This window comes from Mauremys mutica, unplaced genomic scaffold (genome assembly GCF_020497125.1).
Source record: "Mauremys mutica isolate MM-2020 ecotype Southern unplaced genomic scaffold, ASM2049712v1 000658F_np12_obj, whole genome shotgun sequence".
Classification (NCBI taxonomy): Eukaryota; Metazoa; Chordata; order Testudines; family Geoemydidae; genus Mauremys; species Mauremys mutica.
The window spans coordinates 150,672-173,629 of record NW_025423025.1 but is presented as its reverse complement, the minus strand read 5'-3'; the positions used below and the strand labels follow the sequence as shown (position 1 = coordinate 173,629).

Sequence of the window (22,958 nt, the reverse complement as noted above, 5' to 3'; positions counted from 1 at the left end):
TCCGAGAACAATTCTAGGGGAAGGTGAACGCAGAGCAATGACACTGGAGATGCCCAGACCTCCAATAGGGGCAGTGTGGCAATTACTAATGGGAAGATCATTTGTGAAATTAGTCGTCACTGACAAGATTTGTCTCTGTTCCTATTTCACGCTATGGTGTTAGTTAGAGGAATCAGTACAGATTTTTACTATATTAATTAAACACTTAATTTTATTTAATCAAGCCAAAAACTAAGTATCACTTATTTTTTCTCTGTCCTAGCAAGAATGAATTGAATTTTGTGACTTTCTGGAAAGTGCAGCGAGATTAGTCTCTGTGTTTATGAGCTGATGTTTTCCTCTCACAGGTCAGTGCCTGCATTGAAATACCAAGAGGGATCTAAGGGCTGGTGTACACTGGGCACTGAACTGGCAAAGCGATGTCTCCCAGGGTGTGACCCCCCGACAAACCCATATAGTTAAGGTGACCTAAGCCCGGGTTAGATAGTGCTAAAGAAAAGGAAGAATTGTTCTGTCCATGCAGCTATTACAGGGATGGGAAAATCCCTCCAGTCACTGTCTACTCCAAAGTGCTATAGCAGTGCCACAGCAGCGTTTTAAGTGTAGACAGAGTGAAACTAGATTTATCTCCAGTTCGCACTATGGATGCTCAGGCACTAAGACTACAATAATAACAACAGCGCTTGCGTAGTTGGTAGGATTCGAACCTGCGCAGGGAGACCCCAATGGATTTCTAGCCCATCGCCTTAACCACTCGGCCACAACTACTTGGCATGCATCCCTTTCACTGCATGATGATTTTGTTCTCACTGAATTGTCACTTCAAATTGTTTGTTCAGACCAGCTTCCCCAGCACACTCACGGCTGCATTAGTGTAAGAGTGTCCTTGGGTGAACAGCGAGAATTCCTGCCCATTTCCCTTCCGGCTGGAGCAGGATGAGAGTGTGTTTGTGTGAACGACATTGCTGTAGACTGTTGTTCATTCCCCACTCTGACAATTCAGACAGTCCCTTTCCTAGTCAAATCTCCAGCACATCGTTCCAATAGCAGGGGGCAGGATTTCTCTGGGGCACTGAGGGCTGGTGCGTGAACTCAGCCTTGCATTCCACCCTTGATGTTTGATGGACTAACAACAGCAGCAGAAAGAAAGAGCGGAGCCAATATCTCCCTGGCGGGGATGCAGGTGCCATGACCCCTCTGTCTGACCGTCGTCATTGCAGGAGAAAAAGGTTCACTGGCATCGAATGCCCTGGCTCAGACCAGAGACACAGGGAGGTTTTGCTGTTCATGGATCTGTGCAAAGGAAATTTTGTCTCTGTGTGAAACTGAGGTCAGAAATGAAACGTCCACATGGTGGCCCAGTGCTCTAGGGAATGTGGGTGAAGGACTCAGGCTGAGAAATGATTTAACAGGGGTTTGTTTCAATTTATTGCCCTGATTAAAATCTATGGCTAAAAGGCAGCCATGTTGTTAGTACTTGTACCTGTGTAGGGACACCCCAGTGGGTGTCAAGTCCAGGGGCAGTTGATTATTTTATCAAGGTACAAATTTCTTGGTCAAGGCCTAGGCTCCAGAGAAAACAATACACTGCTGATAAGAAGAAGTACATCAAAAGATTTTGCAGCCACCATGGGCATAACTATGATGTGTCGTGTTTCACTCTTTATACCTGGCGCCACCTCCTTTCCCTTTAGCCTTGTAGTTGACCAAGGGCAAAGCTGAACATCTCCTCAGATACCAGGGAGTGTTTGTGTCCATTCCTGGGAGCTACACAGGGGTTTGATGTTGTTGCTTTCAATCCTCTGGCTCTGCCGGGATAAGGAACAATTCAGGCTGTCACTGAACTGAAGGAGGAGGATCAGTTTGTGACAGGGAGAGGGCCGCCTCCTCTTAAAGGTGTTTGTCTGGCTGGCAGTCCTGGTTCCCAGGTCTCGCCCATGGGGCTCCAGCAGTTTTGGGACCAGGTCACTCCCTTGGCCCCACCTGCTGCCCCCAGGCGCTCCCTGCCAGGGACCCCAGCAGTGCAGCGGAGCTGAGCAGCATCTGTCTGCTCGCTCCAGTGGCTGCCGGCCCCTCCCCATGGCAGGGCAGGGTGGGTCTGTGCCTCCGTGCGCTGCCCCTGTCCTGAGCCCCTGCATCCAATAGGACACTGCGGGGGTGATGCCTGGGGGCAGCAGCACATGGAGGCCCCCCAGCCTGCCCCGCCTTGGAACCCCAGGTAAGCGCCGCACCCCTGACCCCCTCCCAGAGCCTGCACCCCCACCCCTCCTCCTGTTCCTCCTACCCCCTGCCCCAGCCCAGAGCCTGCACCACCATCCCCTCCCCACATACACCCTCCTCCCTGCAAACTCCTTCCCAGAGCCTGCACCCCTCTCCACAGACACCTGCCCCCAACTCCCTCCCACAGCCTGCACCCCCTCCCTCCACACACACCCTCCCACCCACCCTAATCTCCCTCCCAGAGCCTGCACCCCCACCCCTCCTCCTGTTCCCCCCACCCCCTGCCCCAGCCCAGAGCCTGCACCCAGCACCCAAACTCCCAGAGCCATAACAAGGAATTTTTGTGCCTGAGGCAAGGGCCGGCTCCAGGCTCTTTGGCTGCAGGTCCTTGAGTCCCTGTCGGAGGGAAGGACCTGCCGCCCAATTGCCGCCGCTGCTTCATTCATCCTTCGGCGTCAATTGGGCAGCGGGTCCCTGAGTCCCTCTTGGAGAAAAGGACCCACTGACGAATTGCAGCTGAAGAAGTGGCAGCAGTAGAGCTGCCGCCGAAGCGCCTCTGATCGTGGTAGAGCTGCGCCCCTCCACTTTGCGCGCCCGAGGCAAGTGCCTCACTCGCCTCGCCCATGTTACAGCGCTGCAAACTCCATCCCAGAACCTGCCCCCCAGAACCCCTCCCCCACCCAAACTCCCTCCCAGAGACCAGCCTCTCACCCCTTCTGCACCCAAACTCCCCCCACAGCCTGCACGCCTCCTGCACCCCAATCCCCAGCCCCAGCCCAGGGCCTGCACCCTAGACCTCCTCCCCCACACCCAAACTCCCTCCCAGAGCCTTAGGCAGGTGGAGGGTGGAGTTCTGGGGGGTGGGTTCTGGGCAGTATGAGTGACATTATTGGCCCACTGGGAGGACTGGAGGACTGGCACTGGCCCTAAGGTAAATTGAGGTTGAGACCCTGCTTTAAGGGATTGGAGCAATGCTGGAGAGACAGACGGGCAGGGAGCTGGGGAGCTGGTGACACAGAGCGGGGGTGGGGAGTTTGTAAACTGTGGTGTTTGTATAGAGATAAAGTTTACTAACCCCCAGGTTAAAAACTGGTCCTGCTCTGGGCTATACAGGACACTCTCTGTTGTGAGGGTAGCTCAGTGGGTGAATGTTTCCCTGCAGGGTGATGGGTTCCTAATTCCAATCCAAGTGATTCCCTTTAAAAACTTTTTTGAATGAAAATCGATTTCCAGACCCATCTCCAGTATGTTCAGGAGTTCGCTGAAGGGGGGCAGGGGGCTTGAAATGAATTTAAACACTCAGCATTTTCCTGTGCAAATGAATAAAGACCTAGCAGAGCTGTCCAGCAGCTGAAATCAGTTCCAGTCCTCAGTGTCTCTAAGAGGGACACTCGGTAGCTGAGGCAGGTGGGACACCTCTGTGGTGAGGACAGGTGAAAAAATGCTGGATTCAATGAAAGCTGAGCCCATAGGAGGGGAAGGTGAACGGCAGCACCACACAGGGTCATAACACTCAGACATGGGGCTCCACTGTCACTGCCCCTGTGTTTTCCATCATTTCTATCCTAAGGAACACACCCTCCCCCTCCCCCACACACACTGTCACACAGAACCTTCTCCCCTTGAGCCCCATCCCACCCCTACCACTCCCCCCCACACGCCATGGGACACAGCCTCTCGGTGACTCACCCAGATGGGGGCTTGTCTATGCATCTCCCCAACAGGGGAGCAGAGAGCCGAAAGGGCCACAGGAGACCAATGGAGCTAGGCAGGGATAGAAAATACTTCCCTTCCCTTCCCAAGAGTCCCATTAATCTCACCCATGGGACATTCCAGCACCGGGTGGGATCAAAGCACCAACCTTCCCCTGAGCAACGGAAGGGGCAACCAGCTCTATCACATGGAAGGAGACACCCCACCTTTGCTGCTGCCATCCTGCAGCCTTTAATATGGATTTGTTTTAGCTAATGCAACCCCCCCTCCGCTAATCCATCCATGAAACATGGACACAAGCTCCTGAAAGCAGGGTACAGTGGTGCAATGGGTTAGTGCCCAGTACTCACAAAGCAGTGCTGAGTGGAGTCATGCTGAGGTTGTGAGTTCAAACCTCACCTACAGCACTAGTTTCCTTTAAGCAAATGGCTTCTGCCAATCATTTTGCCCTGCAGCTCAGAAGACACCGAGGTCCCCTTGCTTTACAGAGAGCAGGGCAGATTCCACAGATCTCCCAGGCTCTGCTCTCCACCAGCCACCTGTGTCAGGAGGGGTCGAGCAGAGCCCAGAGCACTGCCCCCGACTCCCCCTCAGTCTTTGCTCCCCAAACCACCTGTGTGCTCACCCTCTTCGCTGTGAGACTCAAACCCTGCCTGGCTTTCTGTATGTCGGTGGTTTTTGTTGTCTGTCGTATTGATGTGCATGTGGGTCCTGTGTAATTTTTGTGGATGCCATGCATAGTTGTGTGTGTGTGTGTATGACTTTTGCATGCAGATTGTTTTTTGCTAAGTATTCTTTTGGTATGTGGTTTTTGTGCTTTCCTGTTGTGGGCTTTTGCTGTACTTTTTGGTGCGGATTTGTTCTATGTTTTCTGTGGCTTTCCCTTATGTGTATATGGCTCTGTGTGCTGTGTGGGTTTGGTTTTTGTTTATGTCTGTGTGGGCCTGTGCAGTCTGTGATGGTCTCTTTCTCTCTGTTTGTATCTTCATGTGTAAATTCACTGGAACTTTTCAAACTCTCCACAGCTTTGCCAATTTTCACCAGGAATTTTACTCATTAACAAATTCTCACTTGTTCCCTACCAGTTGGTGACCATTGCCCCAGGGGCCTGTCAGTCTCAGGGTCCTGATTTCCCATTGACCCTTCCCCCTTCTATTGGAACTGGGAACTAGCCAACCAAAAAAACCCCACTCAGTTTTAGTAAAGGGCCAACAGTCCCCTTACACAAACTGGCCCTGTGAGGGAGGGAGAGCTCAGTGGTTTGAGTATTAGCCTGCTAAACCCAGGTTTGTGAGCTCAGTCCTTGAGGGGGACATTTAGGGATCTGGGATAAAAATCTGTCTGTGGATTGGCCCTGCTTTGAGCAGCGGGCTGGACTAGATACCTCCTGAGGTCCCTTTCAACCCTGGTATTCTATGATAGAGTCACCAATGTTCAGAGAAACTAGCACAAGCTGGTATAATGGTTGGCATGCTGAAATCTGAGTTCACATCTCAGTGGCACCTTGTGGAAAATCCCTGGAGATCCAAGTGCTTTCCTATCTCCAGCTGTATGAGAATGAGTTGTTTACCTTGTGCTGAGTGACTCATACCCACTGGAGCCAGGTCTTTGGTTGGAATGGGGTCTAGAAGTGGCTATGGTTTGACTGGGTGTTTGGGATTTCTGATGCCCACAAGTTTGGCCCTTGTGCTTTCTACCACACTTTCCTCTTGCCCACATGGCACTTGAAGAAAGGAGTGTCAGGGCCAGGTTTCATAGTCAGGGAAAGGCAGGAGGGAGGAAGAGTCCCAGGCTGGAGCCCAGCACCTCTCCTCCTCTGGGCACCTAGAGCAGAGGTGGCTGGTGCTGACGGCTCCAAGGGAAGGCTTAAAAGCCACAGAGCAACCGAGGGCAGGGCAAGAGGAAGGGAGGACCATGCCTATGCGTGGCCAGCAGACAGCCACAGAGACACCCAGACAGGCTGCTCCCTTGCATGCCGAACCCCCACTGAAAACCACCCACAGCCAGCTGCTGCTGCTCTGTGGCCAACATCAGAAGATGGTAAGAAAGCAGGGCCAGCCCCCCTGGGGGGCCTCTTACCATTCCCACTCCAGGTGCTCACTTTGGCAGTGGGGCAGGAGATTTTACCCCAAGAGGCTTTTCCCCAGCTGGCGAGAAGCAGAGAAACCCAGGCTCCCAAGGCGCTATGTGGCAAGTATCCTCCAGCACAGGGACAGGCGCACACTTGGAAGAGGGAAACTGCTCCACACGCTAGCCCGGGCAGCCGCCCATTGTCTTTGGCAAGTCAGGAATGGCAAAGGCGAGACTGGAAGCACCTGGGGCTCATGCACCAGCCTTTGTGACACCCAACCCCCAACTCCTTCCTGGGGCTCTAGCTGAAGCCAGAGCATTGGCCTGAGCGGCCAAGAAGAGGTTCCAGCCCTGAAGGGAGCAGGACTTTCAGCCCAAAGGTAAAACTGCACAATCACAACCACGAAGGGACTTGAACCCTCAATCGCCTGATCCGAAGTCAGATGCCTTATCCATTAGGCCACATGGTCACAGGAATAAAACCTCTCCAAGCACTTATTTGGAAAAGGCAGACACTGTGTTTCTCTGGTCCTCTACTGAGTGGGGCCGAGACTCTCTGGGCACAAGAAGTCGAGTTCCCAGCGAGATGTGAGACAATTCTCTGGAGCCAGGCACAGGACTTTGGCAGGGAGGCTCAGGCATGAGGGATTGGGGTGCAGCGGACAGACCAGCTGTCTAGGTGCTTAGATTTGGTCTCACTGAGGAGAAGGAGGAATCCTGCTGATAGGCAGTGGCTGTGGAGAAAAAGTGGGATCTCCAGGCTGCTCAGGTCTCCTTCTTCCAGCTCCTCATCTGGCTGAGCTGCTCCACCGGCCTGGACAAGTCCTCTGCGTGCACAGCAAATAGCCCAAGAGCCATTTCTGCCCAAACCTGTGCTGGGGGGTGAGCGTCTGTCTTCCCTGTCCCATCCGCGCTAGAGCAGACCTCTAGATTGAGAGAGACAGTCAACAACGATTAAGGCTAAGATTATAAAAGAGGGTCACAGAATCTGTGACTTTCAGAGATCTCAGTGACATTTTCCACCTCAGCCCTGGGGCAGCAAGACTGGAGCTGTCGGCCGATGGGGGCCTCACAGCTATCAGCCACCAGTGTCGGAAGGGGCTCCCACAGGCCCATGCCACCACGGATGGACCCCACAGCTCTCAGCTACTGTGGGTGGATCCCAGAGCTCCCAGACACCACATGTGACAGGCGGACCCTGGAGCTCCCAGTGGGGTGACCAGGTTATAAAGTCCGGTCAGCCATGCTGCGGGGCTCAGGCAGGCTGGTCCCTACGTGTCCTAGGGCACCGCACTGTGCCCTGGAAATGGCCAGTAGGTCCCCCCTGCTGCACCGCTGACCAGGAGCCGCCCGAGGTAAGTCTGCACCCCAACCCCCTGCCCCAGCCCTGAACCCCCCCAAACCCAGAGCCCCCTCTTGCACCCCAGAGCCCTCACCCCCCTGCACTTCAACCTCCTGCCCCAGCCCAGAGCTTCCTCCCACACCTGGAACCCATCATCCCTGCCCCCACCCCAGAGCCATCACCCCGTCCTGGACCCCAACCCCCTGCCTCAACCCACAGCCCCCTCCTGCACTCTGAATTCCTCGGCCCCATCCTGCAGCCTGGAGCCCCCTCCTCCACCCCAAACCCCTCATCTCCCCACAGCTTCCACAGGCAGACCCTGGAGCTCCCAGCAGCCATGGGTGGCCGGGGAGCCCCCACAGCCCCACACCACTGCGTATGGACCCTGCAGCTCCTACGAGTGGACCCCAGAGCTCCCAGCCGCTGCGGAGGGACCCAGGGTTTCCCAACAGGCCTTGATGGCGGGAGGACCCTGCAGCCCCACGTCATTGCTAACAGACCCTGCAGCCCTGCAGCCCCGGGAGCTCCCGGCCACCCCAGGCAGGAGAGGAGCCCCCAGCGCTCAGACACCGCAGGCAGAGCCGGGAGCTCCCAGTCACCGGGGGGGGGGAGGAGAAGCCGCAGCCCCCGGCCAGTGCAGGTGGCCCCGCAGCTCCCAGCCGCCGCGGGCGGGTGGACGCCAGAGCCCCCCGCTGCCATCGGGACCCCGCGGCCCCAACGGGCAGGACCCGTCACCCCGCGACCGGCAGGAAACAGCCGCGCGCGGAAGCGCCTCGCGCGCTGTGACCCCCCCCGGTGCTGCGGCTTCTCGCCAGGCGGGAGGCAGCGCCGCTGCTGCGGTCTCGGTTCCTCCGCCCGGCAGCGGGACCCGCCCCGCGCGGCCTCGCGCCGCTTCTCGCGGGCCGCGCTGAGCTCTGAGCGCAGAAGGCCCTGGCGGCTCCGCCCCGCATCGCTGTCAGACAACGTCACCAATGGGAGATGAGCCCGTCAGAAACGTCAGTAGGGGAGGGCCCAATGGGAGACCAGCTTTCAGAGACCCGCCCCGCGCGAGGGCCAATGGGAGATCAGCTGTCAGAGAACACTAGGCACGCCGGCACCAGCCAACCAGGAACCGCCCCTCATCTCAAGCACCCAGACAGCCCCACCCCCACCTGTACTATGTCCCACAGCAGCAGCCAGCACCGGCTGGCTTGTGTCGTGCCCCCCCAGCAACCCCCAAAGCAGAGTCTCAATTCCCCTCCCCCACCGCTGCTTTTCATTAGGTACCGAGACCCCCACCCAGACAGGCAAAAAAAAAAAGGATCTGCTTCCCACAACCAAGCTTCTCCCTCCCCCCCTTCCCCATGTCTGGCCACACGCTCCCAGCTTAGGGTGACCACACACACACCCCGTCGGGGCAGGCTCTGCTCAGCCCGGCTCCCCACAGCCTGCACTAAACATGTGGGGCCCAACCCCAAAACTTACTCGCTCACTTCCCTTTCTCGCGTCGGCTTCAGCCCCCGGGTCACAAACGCACCAACCGGGGAGCAGGAGTGCGGGGCTGCTCCAGGGTGACCAGATGTCCCGTTTTTAAAGGGACAGTCCGGTTTGGCTGGACTTTTTCTCATATAGGAGCCTATTACCCCCCACCCCCGTCCCGTTTTCCACAATTGCTTTAAGGTCACCCCATGGGGCAGCTCTGCGGGGACGGACTTGCACACTTGGGATGTTAGTGCAAAAAACTCCTCCTGGGCTGAGTAAAGGGCAGAGACCTGCCCTGAGCCTGCCCTGAGTGGGGGTCACCCAAACCGACCCTCACTCGCCAGGCAGGTGTCACCCTGCTGCCTGGGGAAAAGGCAACAGGCCCCCACTCCCCAGCTCTGCGCGGGCAGAGAGCCAATGAGAACTTCTATTAAAAGAGAAAGAGAATCTAGCCTGAGTTTGGGAAAACCCCACAACCACATTCACATCTACGCTCATCAGCAACCCCCCCACCCCAGAGTACGCTGGGCAGTGCTGTGCCTCAGTTTCTCACCTTGCAGTGTGACAGGCCAATCCAATGTTCCTTTAACAGACCCCTCCGCTCTCCTTCCCCCAACCCCCACTCCCCTTGGGCAGCAAAGCCCCAGGGGTGGGGGAGGCAGCGAGTGATATTTCAGCTTCTGCTGCCACTCCCTCAACTGGCTCTCAGTTTGCCCTCTTCACTCTGCATCGCTGCTGCTCCACGGCATTGTCCGTCACCCTGCTGCTGAGAGCTCCTGTGTCGCCATTTCCCCTGCGGCCACCTGCCTGTCTCCTGCAGCCTCTGCGCGGCCACCTAGTGGGGGAACCTCGCTACAAGTGCAGCCTGGGCAGCCTCTTTCATTGCAACACCATGGGCAGGGCGTGAACCGCCAGCTGGGGGAGACTAACGCCCTGCCCCGCCCCTTCCACTTGAGGCCCTGCCCCTTCTGCAAACACCCCTGTGCCCAGCGTACACCAGCCCTTAGATCCCTCTTGGTATTTCAATGCAGGCACTGACCTGTGAGAGGAAAACATCAGCTCACAAACACAGAGACTGAATTCCCCACATTTAATCTCTCTGCACTTTCCAGAAAGTCACAAAATTCATTTAGTTCTTGCTAGAACAGAGAAAAAATAAGTGACACTAAGTTTTTGGCTCAGTTAAATAAAATTAAGTATTTAATTAACATAGTAAAAATATGTCCTGATTCCGCTAAATAACACCATAACATGAAATAAGAAGAGACAAATCTTGTCAGTGACGACTAATTTCGCAAATGATCTTCCCATTATTAATTTCCACACCGCCCCTGTTGGAGGTCTGGGCACCTCCAGTGTCACTGCTCTGCATTCACTTTCCCCTTAGAATTGTTCTCGGACATTCCCAAATTTGGAAAATTGTGCAGTTCAGAATGTGAATAGTGACCCCGGCTTCTTCCTGCACCTGCTCTACATTGCTCCACAGCAGCTTCTCCCCCTGCAGAGTCACCCCAGCACTGCAGTGCAGCTGCCCAGGGCTTTGCAAAAATTAATAATACAGAGTTTGGAGGTAAGTAAACATTTTTGAGTTGTGGAAATAGTAAAAGGCAACAGTTGTGGTGTTACAAGAAGGGCAGTTGTTGGTTTAATAATAAAACCCAGTTATATAAATGTAACTGTATGTGCAGCTCTGTGCACTCACGTTGGATGGAAGCTTAGTAATTAAATTATACAAGAGGGTCAGGTAAAGTGGCTGCTACCACCACTATGTTTTGTCCCAAGAAGCATTTACAGACATTCTGAGGGGAAATGGGCAATTTTCCTGCAATTAGCAAGGAAATTTGTAAAAGGAAGTGGTATTATTATTATTAAGCACTAATCTGTCCCCACCGGGGGCGTGTGTGGAAATTGTTTCTTTTGTTTTTCAGACACTCTACAAGCAAGCTGGTGCCAGCAAAAGACTAACCCATAATACCATGGATCTATGTTTTGTGTTGTTTGTCTGTGGTGTTTGCCTTGTTGTTAGCATTGTTGTGTTTCAGTGAACAGAAAACCTCATGACATGGGTGGGGATGGCTTCAAAAGGCTGACCTGGGGGAAGATGTGTATGGAAATTCAAAATGCTCGACTAGGAGGCCAGCACCTGTGTAATAGCTACCATGGTATCTGAATGGGCAGCTAAGGTGGGCCCCACAAGCCCTATGGGAATAATGAGAAGGGGATTTGCTCGCTGGGAATCAATGGAGGGGTGTGTAAAATGGTGTAAATCCAGAGAAGATGTCTGACTGTGCCCCTCCCTGATGGCCATGGAGGAGCACACCCAATGGCCCGTGGCAAGGGGTGGACAATTGGGTGTACTGTGTATGAGGTGTTTTGCTGGAAATGTACATATTACTGGGGGCACAATTACACCAGCCCCTAACCAAATTCCACACTACACGCTGCTCTCTGGGCTTTGGCGCACAGATAGATCTGTGAATCTTACTGCTTTGAATAATCGAACCAGCACATACAGCCTGATTCCACACCATGTGGTTAAGTTGGTTTGGACAATAACCCATTTCTCTGTGGACATTCAATGGACTTATGCTATGGACAAAAGCACGAAAACCTGCAGCGGCAGCGTATTGCAACTGCCAGCAACTGGACATGTTAAGAGCTTGACCCCGTCGAAGGAGGAGAGGAGGTGTTTCGGTGGTGGCCAGGATGTTGGACCATGCGGCAGTGCTCAGGTCTCTCGGTGTTGCTGTGGATTATTACAGCGGCTGGTGTATTGCTAAGTATACTTGTGTTACGTTGCCTACGGAAATAACCTAGAAGTAATGGAGTAAGCCCCTCCCCCCTGTACTAGACAACCTGGACCCAACCTTCTCAGGCCCACTATAGTGGGAAGCCTGGAACGCTAATTGGAACAGGTGTGGCACGCCCGTACGAGAAGGGCACTGTACTACACACGGGGCAGTGGGACAAATGGAATATCAACACCTTCCACCTTGATGCCTGGCCCTATCAGGAAATGTGTCACCACATGTCCTATGTTTTGCTAAGAGGGAGAATGGAAACAGGGACACAGGCAAGGTTCTGTGGCGTCAGGGCTGGGATGGGGACACTGAGGAAGAAAACTGGAATCATTGTTTGCTGGAAGTTCAATCCAATAAACATCTAATTGTTTGCACCTTCGGACTTTGGGTATTGCTGCTCTGTGTGTACGCAAGAAGGACCCGCTAATGGGAGGGTGAAGGGATAAACCCTCTAACACACATTTGAACCTCTTCTTTTCACACCGTTGCTCATTCTCAGGGACTGCTTTGTCTCCAGACAGATCCATTCTCTTTCAGGACGGCCTTGCTCTTTCCCTCACCGAGGTGTGGGAGTAAACACTCCCCTTCCCTCTTGTCTCAGACAAACACTAGTATTAACTGTTTGCTACTGAGGGGTTTAGAAAGCATTTGTCAAGCTGCCATTTCTGGGGGATTTTTCCCAAGATCCAGTATTTTGTGTTCGAACATCTCCCAGCTTCCTTGCTGAAAATAAGGTCAAGGTTTCCTTGCAATATACAGGAAGAAGGCAGTTTTTCACCCCAGACGGAACTCGAACCCACAATCTCTGACTTAGAAAGCCATTGCCTTATCCATTAGGCCACTGGGGCACTGATGAAAGAATGGAAATTCCATCTCCTAAATGCATATTTCTCATATTAACTTGGAAGCCAAATACCCTCTTTCTGCACCTTACAGAAATGTCTGAATCCCCTGGCAGCGAGGCTACTGGGCAGGTCGCTTACAGAGCTGAGCACCACCTTTCTGCCAGCCATCTTTAGAGAAGAAGGCTCTTTCCCCTGACAGCCACACAGCGCTGCCTAGCATCCCGAGAGCCTCCCTCGTGTTCTCCTGCAGCAGCCGCCTGCCACTGTGGGTGGGAAAAGGGGACCAGGAAGCACTGTGGCCTCATTCCGGGACAGGAGGCCCTCGCCACGCCCAGGCCTGCCTCTTGCCTTCAGCCCAGGCAGCCAGAGGTGCCGGGGAGCTCCCTGGCAGGCCGCCACCTCAGCCAGGAAATAAGGAAAAGGGGATGAATGAAGAAGTCAGGAAATAACAAGGAAATGAAGAGGTTTGTCGAACGGGTTTCTGCCCGATTTACCATCTTCTCAGCTACCGCTCAAAGTTAAAGACCTAAAGTCGACCTATCGGCATAAGTACAGATGGTTAGATGGGAATTAAAAGGAGCTGCTGTCACTAGTGTTAGGTGTCTGCAAGCAGCATGCAGACTGTTTAAAAACACCGCAATTAGAGGCTCAGATGAAACGTTTGCCCTAAATCAGAAACGACAATAGGACGACCAGCAGAACGCCACTCTAGGTAAACGGCCGAGTACTGGAGGCTGTTAGAGGCAAAAAGTCATTCCTCAAAATTTGGAAATCAGATCCTAGTGAGGATAATAGGAAGGTGCACAAACTCTGGCCTGTTAAGTGTCAAAGTGTAACAAGTCAGGCCAAGAAAGAATCTGAGAAGCAACGTGCTAAAGATACAAAAGCTAAGCATAAATCCGGTCAATGCGAGTCCTGGTCTGTCCCCGCAGAAAGGTGAACCCCCTCTGTGGCTGGAGTGAGCTCCTCTAAGCCAACCTCACTACAGACCTGCGCCAGGTAGTGCTCATTGTAAAAATGTTTCCTCTGACGGTTGGGAAAACAGGACCAGCGGTGCTCAGGCCGGCTGACACAATTAAAATCCCCCCCAACAACAAACATCATGCAGCCCAGAGGAAGGGAGCCTTTGATCTTCCCTCTCATGCCTTAACTGGGGACCATACACACTAATATAGCAGTAACCAGTGCCACAGAGCACAAAGCCCACCAGTAATGCCCTCCCTGGTCGGAGCTCCACCACCTTCTGTACTCGCACCATGAATGTGACTCCAGCCCCATCATTCTTCCCTGGCCAGGAGGCCCTTCCTCCAATCACCCTCTGCCTATTGAGCTACCCTAGAGTTATTAATGGGCATTTCCTGAACACTCACCATGGCTAAGTCCAGCTGCTCCAAGGCACTGAACATCAAGCGCCTCCTCCTGGGCCCCCAAATCCCTTCCACCTTCTACACAGCCACTTTTACAGATGCCCCTTCCCTGGTACTGCCCTTGCTGAGCTGCGCAGAGGAGTTTTCATCCCCTATTCCTGCCTGTCACTGCCCAGCAGCCCTCTGGCACCATTCCTGAGGGTCACCCTGCATTGCTCTCTTCCTGCCATGTTGGGAAAGACAGCTCTCATCCTTAAAGGTCAGGTGGGCCAACTAGGGGCAGAAGCCCATTCTATGTTTTCCTACAGCAGAGCCCAAGATCAGAGACTCACCTTCAGGGCCACCCAGAGGGGAGGCAAGTGGGGCAATTTGCCTCAGGCCCTGCAGGGGCCCCGTGAGAATACAGTATTGCCACTTTTTTTTAATGGAAGGGGCCCCCAAAATTGCTTTACCCCAGGGAAACCCTGCTCATCTTGGGTGCAGGCACCACTGGGCTTCTAGAAAACAAGTTGCCCCTGCACAAAGAGGATGAAAGCACCTGCCAAAGCCTGGGATTGAACCAGGGACCTTTAGATCTTCAGTCTAACGCTCTCCCAACTGAGCTACTTTGGCAGCTGTATGCCTGTATTTTGGCCTGTTGCTTCTCTGCCCGGGATGTTTTTGCAGCAGTTGCACACAAAAGGACGTCATTGGGAGGTGCCCATGAAGACAAGACTCGCTTTTCCCTGCCTTGCTCAGCTTGACTTGCTGCCTCACCCCGTTCCTGCCCTAGTGCCCGGGTTGACCTGGTGGTGGAAGGGGACTGGGGGCCAGTGGCGCGGGGAGGAAGTTGAGCTGGACCCTGAGCTAGACTAGACCCTGGGGGTGAGAGTCTGGCCACCACTTGCCGCCCCACCCTGTTGTCCTGCCTTCCCCCACTGGGCGTCATTTCGGGAGGGAAGTGGGGCTTCTGCCTCCCCTCCCCGATTTTCACACGGCAGAGGAGTGCGAACAGGAAAACGAACGGCTGCTCCACACCCCCACCGGAGGAACCCGGCGCCCTTAGCTGTGGGGAGTAAGAAGTGGCTGTTGGCTGACAGGGCCTGTCCCCGAGCAGCTGGAACAGCAGCTGCCGCTTCCCCCTCGGCTCCAGGCGGTGGGAAATGCTCATTGCCTGGCTGCATGGGCGGCTGCTGCTCTGTGCTCTGGAGAGCGTCTGTATTGCTCTGTCAATCCCCCGTCTTCACTGAGCCAGTCTGGTAAGGTCCCAAGTGCCCCCTCCGGCCTGGCAGCTGAGAGTCTGTGCAGACATCAGCCCCCCTGCCAGCCCTACAGGCAGCAGCAGCACCAGCCCCCCAGCACCACAGGGGTACTCAATGCACTTCCTGTGGGGAAATGGCTCCTTGGGGTCCAGCTGCTAGAGTGAGAGCCAGGAGAGAGCAGTGTCTGGCTCACCGTGGGGGAGAGAAGAGACCTGGTGAGTGCGGATCTCCCTCAGCCTCCCCCGCAAGGCTGGTCACTTCTATTGTCACTGTGAGAGTCGGTGCTTCCCTTCAGGGCCGGCCCTAGAGGGATCCGGGGTATGGGACAAATCCCCCCTTTCCTCCCCAGGCCCTGCCCTCCACTACACCCCTTCCCCCAAGCCCCCACCTCTTCCCGCCCTGCACCTTCCTGCCCCATTCCTTTCCCTCTTCCACTCTCCCTGCTCCTCCCCCAGCGCCTCCTGCACCCCACTGAACAGCTGATCACTGGCAAGTGTGAGGAGCTTGTCAGCAAGGCCTGTAGTGGGTGGGGGGGAGCTGGCTGCCAGTGGGCACTGAGCACCTTTTTTTCTCTCTGTTGGTTCTGCAGCCCCGTAGCTCCCATGGAGTCGCTGACTCAGCTCCTTTCACACTCTAGAGAGAGGAGCAGAACCAGGGCTATGGCTGATCTATGGGGCACCAGGTGAGTGGCAGAGGCTTCAGGTGCTGAGAGTTTGCCCAACCCCTCAACAACACAGTGTGAGGTGGTGTCCCAGGCATCTCGATGAAAGGAGCAGAACAGAATTTACTTGGAGTGGGGAGAGAATTGAGAGTGTCTCAGGGGGTTGTACAGAGGTATTGCCCGGGTGAGAGACTGGCTAAAACACAGGCCTCGCTGTGAGCAGGATTTGAACCTGCGCAGGGGAACCCTATTGGATTTCAAGTCCAACACCTTAACCACTCGGCCATCACAGCTGGGAGCACAAAACTGCCCCAATGCCAGAGAAACTGGTAAAAAATCCCAATGCCCAGGCGTGAAGTCATCTGAACTACAGAATTCCCACCACAAACCTGGCTCCCAAAGCACAGGGGGGATTTGGGGTTTGTTCTGTTTGTTTAGCCAGGTGCCACAGGAGTCTTTGCTGCTTTTACAAATCCAGACTAACACGGCCCCTCTGATACTCCTAGTGACACTCTCCAATGGATCCCCATCCTCCACCCACCTTGAGCTAGGTAGGAGCGGATCATCATTATCCCTACTTGAGAGAGGGAGAAGCAAAGGCTGAGAAAGGAGAATTGACTTGTCTTAGGTCACACAGCCAGCCAGTGGCAGAGTTGGGAATAGGACCCAAGAGCCCTGATTTTGAAACTAACCATCAGATCGTGAATTTCAAACACTGAATGACCTGAATAAAGTGCTCTCAGATGAGCTCCAGACCAACAACAGTTCACAGTAATTATTCAGCAAGTATTTGAGGAGAACTGCAATGTTAGAGAGAATCATGAACTGCTCAGAGACCATTAATGCAGCAAAGCAGAAAAATTTGTCAACATATAAGAGGTTATGACTTATTTCCTTGGTCTTAAAAGAGAACAACAAGGACCTGAATCTCCTCCCTGTCAATAACCCCCTGCTCAGCCAATCAGGGTAGAGACTGAGGACGGGAGGCTGAGGGTTCTCACCAGAGAGCCCAAAGGATGGCCCAGGTCACTGGTGGGGATCACTGCCCGAGCACTATTTCAGCCCCACATTTTTGGGTGGACCTCCCACAGTGGGAGCTGCAGAGCACTCCCCCGCAACACACACATACACACACACACACACACACCGCTCCTGCTGTTGGGAGGGGAACAGGTGAAAGAACAAAAGAAGCAAGAGACAAAGAGAAAGGAGGGAGGGATGGATGGAGGAAAAGGTGAAACAGAAAGGACAAACCCTAATGTCCCCACTGATTCTATGGGACAAAATCCCAGGTGCGGAATAAAATTCTGCCTCCTTAAGTTTGTGTTTTCCATGCCTAGAATTCAACTGTCACCAGATGGATCAGACTGAACAGGTTTCAAACCTCAAGGAGGCTTCAACCTTCTAAACAGGGATGGCTGTTTTCTAGTAAAATCAGGAAAAGGGAAGGAGAAAACTCGAAAAAGCTTCCTCCTGGCACTCACGTCCGTGAACCCGAATACTCTCAGTCCTCAAAAAGAGACCTAGAGAAGGAGACTTGCTGAAGCAAAGCCACAGGGGTCTCTGAGGTTTCCCTGGCCCCTCACCCCTGTCCTGCCTGACTGATGTCAGCATCTCTCTGTGAGGTCACCACCTCCCCACCACCTTTGACCAATAGTCTGAGGTCCTGCCAAAGGCCTTTGTGATGTCACTACCACACCCCTCCCTTGCTGTGCTAATGTCCTGCCCCTGGCCAGGCACTTTGGAGGTTTGAGCTACTCCCTGTGGATCACCCCACTCAAGGAGCGTTCGTTCTAGGAAGCAAGCCGGCTAGACAGGAAAACACAAGACGCTGCTCCCAATGCTACACTCAGTTTTTCAGAAATTAGTCAACTTTATGGCCAGAAGAGACCATTAGAGCATCTAATCTGAGCCCCTGCATATCACAGGCCTCCTGTATGACACAATATCTACTTTTGGGGCAAACACATTCCAGAAAGATAGCTAGTCTTCATGAAATGACATCAGGACATGGCGAATCCACCACTTTCCTTGGGAGATTGTTCCTGTGGTGAATCATCCTCGATGTTGAATATTTGTGCCTTAGTTGTAATATGAATTTGTCTCTTTTCACCTTCCAGCCATTGGGTCTTGTTATGCCTTTCTCTGCGAGATTAAAGAGCCCTTTAATACCCCATCTTTTCTCTCCATTAAGGCCCTTCAACACTTCAATGAAGTCACCTTTCAATTGTCTTTTGATAACCTAAACAGGTTGAGCTCATTCAATAGCTCACTAGAAGGCATTTTTCTCCAGCCCTCAGAACACTTCGTGGCTCTTTGGTCATCAGATTCCTGAACTGCAACTGGATGTGGTTCTTGTTCTTCTGCACAACATAGCCCCTGGAGAAGAGGGATCTGTGAATGTACATTCGTATGATACCTTTGTTTAACTGATGAAAACATAAACTAGACACTTAGAGGATTGGAGCTGATTTCAGCTGAAGGACAGGTTTGCTACGTTTTTATGCATTTGGACAGCAAAATGTTGAGTGTTTACATTGATATCAAGCACTCCTGTATAGAGGAGCCCTTGAACATAATGGAGAATGGAAATGAAAATGTTTAACTTTTTAAAAAAAAAAAGAAAGAAGGTTATAAGAGAACACAGGGGTTTGAACTGAGGACTACGTGAAAACTGCAATCAAGCACTCTAACACTGAGCAATATCCCCATGATAACAGGAGTATGGAATCATGATGTCCAGGACTTTGAAGGACATACCCTGATTCATCGAGCTCCTTTGCCATTCCCAGACCACAGGTGGTTTTAAAAATGGGGTTTGATTAAACTTCTTAAATGTGGTAAACACCACAGCTTGCACACCCACCGATATAGCTTCTCCCACTGACATAGCTGCCACCTCTTGGAAAGTGGATTAACTACACCCCCAGGAAAACTCTCTCCCATCAGCCTAGAGCAGTGGTTCTCAAACTGTGAGTCAGGACCCCAAAGTGGGTCATAACCCTGTTTTAATGGGGTCGCCGGGGCTGGCATTAGACTTGTTGGTGCGTGGGGCTGAAACCAAAAGTCTGAGCCCCACCACCCAAGGCTGAATCCCTCAAGCTCTGGTTTTGCCTTCTCCTAACTGGGGCAGGGCTCAGGCTTTGTCTCCTCTGCCTGTGCTCAGTGTAGAGGGGCTTGGTGCGTCTATCTAGGGTCATGTAGTAAGTTTTTTGGTTATTTTTTGGCAAAAATCAGTTACAGTGAAAGAAAGTTTGAGAAACCCTGGCATAGAGCCTCTGAATATGTCTAGACTTGGCTCCCTGTGGCAGATCAGACACTGAAAGTACAGCCATGGAGACACCACACACCAGCCTGGCCTAGCAGGCAAGAATCAAACCTCCACAGACAAGTGGTTGTTGTTTTCTAACCCATCTCCCTAAGCCCTCAGCCACCACCACTTAACAAAGGGGCTTTTCTACATGATGGTTCTGGTCTCACTGAAGGGTCATTTCCAATTGTTTGCTCAGACCAGCATTAGGGGAAATGGTGCCCTGGGCAAAGCTTGTACTTGGGCACTTCCCCACTGCCCCTGGACGATGCCCACTCCCCCTTTACCACTAGCTCCTGCACTCCCAGCCCTTGCACCTCCTTCACCCCTAACTCCTGCCCCCTCCTGTGCCCCCTTTGCCCTTAACTCCCTGTGTCACCAGCCATTGCCCCTCTCCTGCAGCCCCTTCACATGGCTCCAGTGCTGGGGGCCCCGCACTTGTTCTCCCTTTCCCTGGGCTTTGGCATCACTAGCCCCTGTTTAACGAGTAGGGTTCAGTGGTCCCCAAAATGTGGGGCATGACTCCTAGGGGGACACAGAGGAACATTCATGGGGGCACCTCAGGGCCTGAGCCAGTCTCCATGGAGGGAGCAGCACTCAGCCCCACTCTGTCCCAGCTCTTCCCCAACCCCACCCTCAGCCTGGGGCTCTGACTCCCTGCTCGGCCTCGATCCCCTTACCCCTGTCTACACCCCTCTCCCCAGCAAGCAACAGACCCACTCCCAGCCTCGGTTCTTGACTGCGGCTTCCGAGGGGCCACAGACATGGATAAGAGGGCACAGTGCGAAATGTTTGGGGCCCACTGGTTTAGGGTGATGTTCTCAATCACTTCTATGAAGTCCAATAAAAGCAATTCCTCACCCACCCACCCATCAGGACGGACTAGGTATGTTCTGCTGCCCTTCACTCATGGAGGAAGGATAATAACATTTGATTCTATTCACTCCTAAAGTGATTTGTAACCTGCCACCAGCCAAAACTGGTCATTTTGGGAAAGCGGCCCCATCATGCTGCATAGCTAGGCAGGTGTGTCTATGCAAACACCGTCTGTTCCTGAAGTCTTTCCCCCAGCTCCTCACTAGATGTGAGGGGGGAGCTCATTCAGCCTCTGTTTCCGCTTAGTATTTAAAAAATCCTTATTGTCCCTAGCTCTGCTGGCCTTAGATTTCTCCTCCTGTCCCTTTTTTTAACAGCTCAGGTGAGGTGGTCGAGTGGTTAAGGTGATGGACTACTAATCCATTGTGCTCTGCATGCATGGGTTCAAATCCTATTCTCATTGGATATGTTTAGTTTTCACCCCTCCTTTGTAGACAACCATCTCCCCCTTTGGTACAATGACAGATCAAACAATGTTGCTTCTTGCAAACAAAAACCTTCTCAGAAACTCAGAACTCCCTTGCTTTAAATAAAATGTCTAAATCCCAGATTTCTTAAAAAAAGAAATTCTCTAGTGTTGTATTTCTTAGTTTTTATCTCAAAAGAGAACATCCTCATCATCTCCCCCAAACACCCTGGGACCTGCCCAAATTATTAAAATACCCTCAACCCGAGCAAGGCCAGAGCAGTGAACCAGAGCTAGTGTCTAGGCCAAGCTGTTCTGAAGGAGGCAACTCCAACATTTTCTCCCTGTTTCCCTTGGCAAGGTCTGACTGAGAAAACAAAATTCCCCAAACTGAAAATTTTCTGCTGAAAAACCAATGCTAGTCTGTTTGGGGACTTTGGTTTGCAAGTATTATTGTTATTATTCTCTTCTGATTTCTAAATCAGTTCAGTTCAGTCTTTGTCCTCCAGGTGTGATTCCACCTGCTGAGTTGTGGGGGAGAGAGGCCAGGTCATGATGTCTCTTCCCCTCTTTCATAGTTTCTTCCAACTTGCTAGGAAGCTCCTTTGTTACCATGGGAGTCAAGCAGTGTCCATTGTCGCTGTGCTATCTCGGAGAAGTCTGCATTGTACACGGTTCCTGGGCTAGTCCTTGGGAGTGTGGATCCCTTCAATGGGCCAGCAGCGAGTCTGGCTCCTCCATTGTCACACCTGAAAGGCTGGGGGGGGGGGGGATTTCCCCACCTCATAACATATCTCAGTAACACACACAGAGCAAAACTTCATAACTTCCCAACCAATGCTACACACACAATCCAACACGATATTAATGTTCAACAGATCAAGACTTTTGAAATGATACCTCACCAGGCAGACTTTGTACAAACCATGTCATCATTATATGAGAGTGGTGAATATGGGGCTTGCAGGTGCTGCTTTGAGCACAGCATGCCACACCTGGGCTTACATTGCAGTGGAGACGTACCCTTAGAGTCCATCTCTCCTGGGATAAAGATGGCAACAGGGCTGGCCTGGGTCATCTGACTTGGGCTCCTAGACGTAAAGCTGAGGGGCTAAAAACTTTGGTGCAGATATTTGTGTTCACGCTGAAGCCTGGGTTCAGAAACCCTCGCGCCTCAGAGGTTGGGCTCAAGCCCATATGTCTGCAGTGTAATTTTGTAGAGGTTGGGAGGGAGTTTAGCAAGTGGAAACAGTAAAACCGCATTGAGGGGAGTGGACCACAGACCTATCAGTTCTTAACCCCCAAACTTTCAGTAACTCTATTATCAGTGCCTGTGAGTGTAATTTAAACCATAGGTACATCTAGCTCTGAATCTTGTCTTCTGACAGTAGCCAATACCAGGGGCCCCAAAGCAATTCCCAAGGGACTACAAGGAGTTGAACCCAGGATCTCCTGTTTACAAAACAGGGGTTTTAACCAGCTAACCCAGGATACCTACTGTTATTTAAAATGCTGTGTTTGCCCACACCTGACTCTGCCAATCCCCACTGGGCCCTGATAAGTGTTGTTCGTGTTTGTATTCTGTGAAGCAGAGGAGCAGGTGAAGTTTTGCTCCCAAGGTATGTGTGTTATTCTTTGGACAGGTCTACACTACAAAATTAGGTTGGTGTAATTACAGTACTTAGGCTGGCAATGCAGTTCTATCAAGCTAATCCCGGTATAGATAGTGGCTCAGCTGTCAGAACTTACTGGAGCTATGAAAGGGGAGGGACCCAGCCTCTGTAGCAGGAATGCAGGACAGGTGAGTTCACGGCAGATGTGGTGGGATACTGGTGGAAACCAGTTATGGTGATATAATGACCAGCAGCATTTACACTGACATTTGTCACTTTAAGTTTGCTGCAAAAAGCACTAGGCCTCTCGTCGAGGTGGTTTTATTTTGTCACCAAAACAGGGCAATTTTGTCGCCAGACGTGGCATTGCAGTGTGTGCACCAGCCAAAAACTGCCGACCGAGGGAGCGTTGTGTGTTTTTCACACATCTGAGCAATATAATGATGCTGAAGTAATCTTATAGTGCAGACCTGGCCAAAGATTCACACACACACACACACAGCTTGCAAGGAAAACCTCACCTGCTCCTCTGCTTTGCAGAATCTAAACACAAGCAAAGCTTTTCAGGCCCCAGTGGGGATGGCAGGGAGTCAGGTGTGGGTAGACACTGTGCTGTTGCCACAGGGAGGCACCATGGCTTAGCTGGCTAAAGCACCTGTCTTGTAAACAGGAGATCCTGGGTTCAATTTCCAGTGGTGCCTTGTTAACTAACTTTTGGGCAACGTGGTATTGTGGGAAGACAAAACACAGAGCTCTTTGGTCCAGCCCAGTATAGTTGTTTAAATTATACTCACAGGCACTGATAACAGACTTACTGAAAGTTTGGGAGATAAGAGCTGATAGGTCAGTGTTCCAGCCTGTCACAGAGGATCCTGCTTTCTCTGGGACAGGGTCAGGTCTGGGCTCTCATGCTGAATGGCTCATTGTGGCTGCCAGAACCTGTGGGCAGCTCATTTAGTTTACACCGAGGGTTGAGTCCTGCTTTGTGCACCGTGTGTGAGAATGAAAATCCTAAACCACCCTTTGAAATAA

General features: G+C 52.5%; 6 non-coding genes across 6 annotated transcripts; 2 read left to right on the top strand and 4 right to left on the bottom strand.

Moving 5' to 3' along the window:
* Positions 1–686: 686 nt before the first annotated feature.
* On the bottom strand, positions 687–768 carry TRNAS-AGA. Its single transcript has one exon. It is a non-coding gene; the product is annotated as a tRNA-Ser (tRNA).
* A 5,632-nt stretch (positions 769–6,400) lies between these two features.
* Positions 6,401–6,473, bottom strand: TRNAR-UCG. Its single transcript has one exon. It is a non-coding gene; the product is annotated as a tRNA-Arg (tRNA).
* Positions 6,474–14,358: 7,885 nt separating this feature from the next.
* TRNAF-GAA lies at positions 14,359–14,431 on the bottom strand. The gene has a single exon. It is a non-coding gene; the product is annotated as a tRNA-Phe (tRNA).
* Positions 14,432–15,932: 1,501 nt separating this feature from the next.
* TRNAS-UGA lies at positions 15,933–16,014 on the bottom strand. Its single transcript has one exon. It is a non-coding gene; the product is annotated as a tRNA-Ser (tRNA).
* A 4,214-nt stretch (positions 16,015–20,228) lies between these two features.
* Positions 20,229–20,310, top strand: TRNAS-ACU. The gene has a single exon. It is a non-coding gene; the product is annotated as a tRNA-Ser (tRNA).
* A 2,243-nt stretch (positions 20,311–22,553) lies between these two features.
* On the top strand, positions 22,554–22,627 carry TRNAT-UGU. Its single transcript has one exon. It is a non-coding gene; the product is annotated as a tRNA-Thr (tRNA).
* Positions 22,628–22,958: the final 331 nt, after the last annotated feature.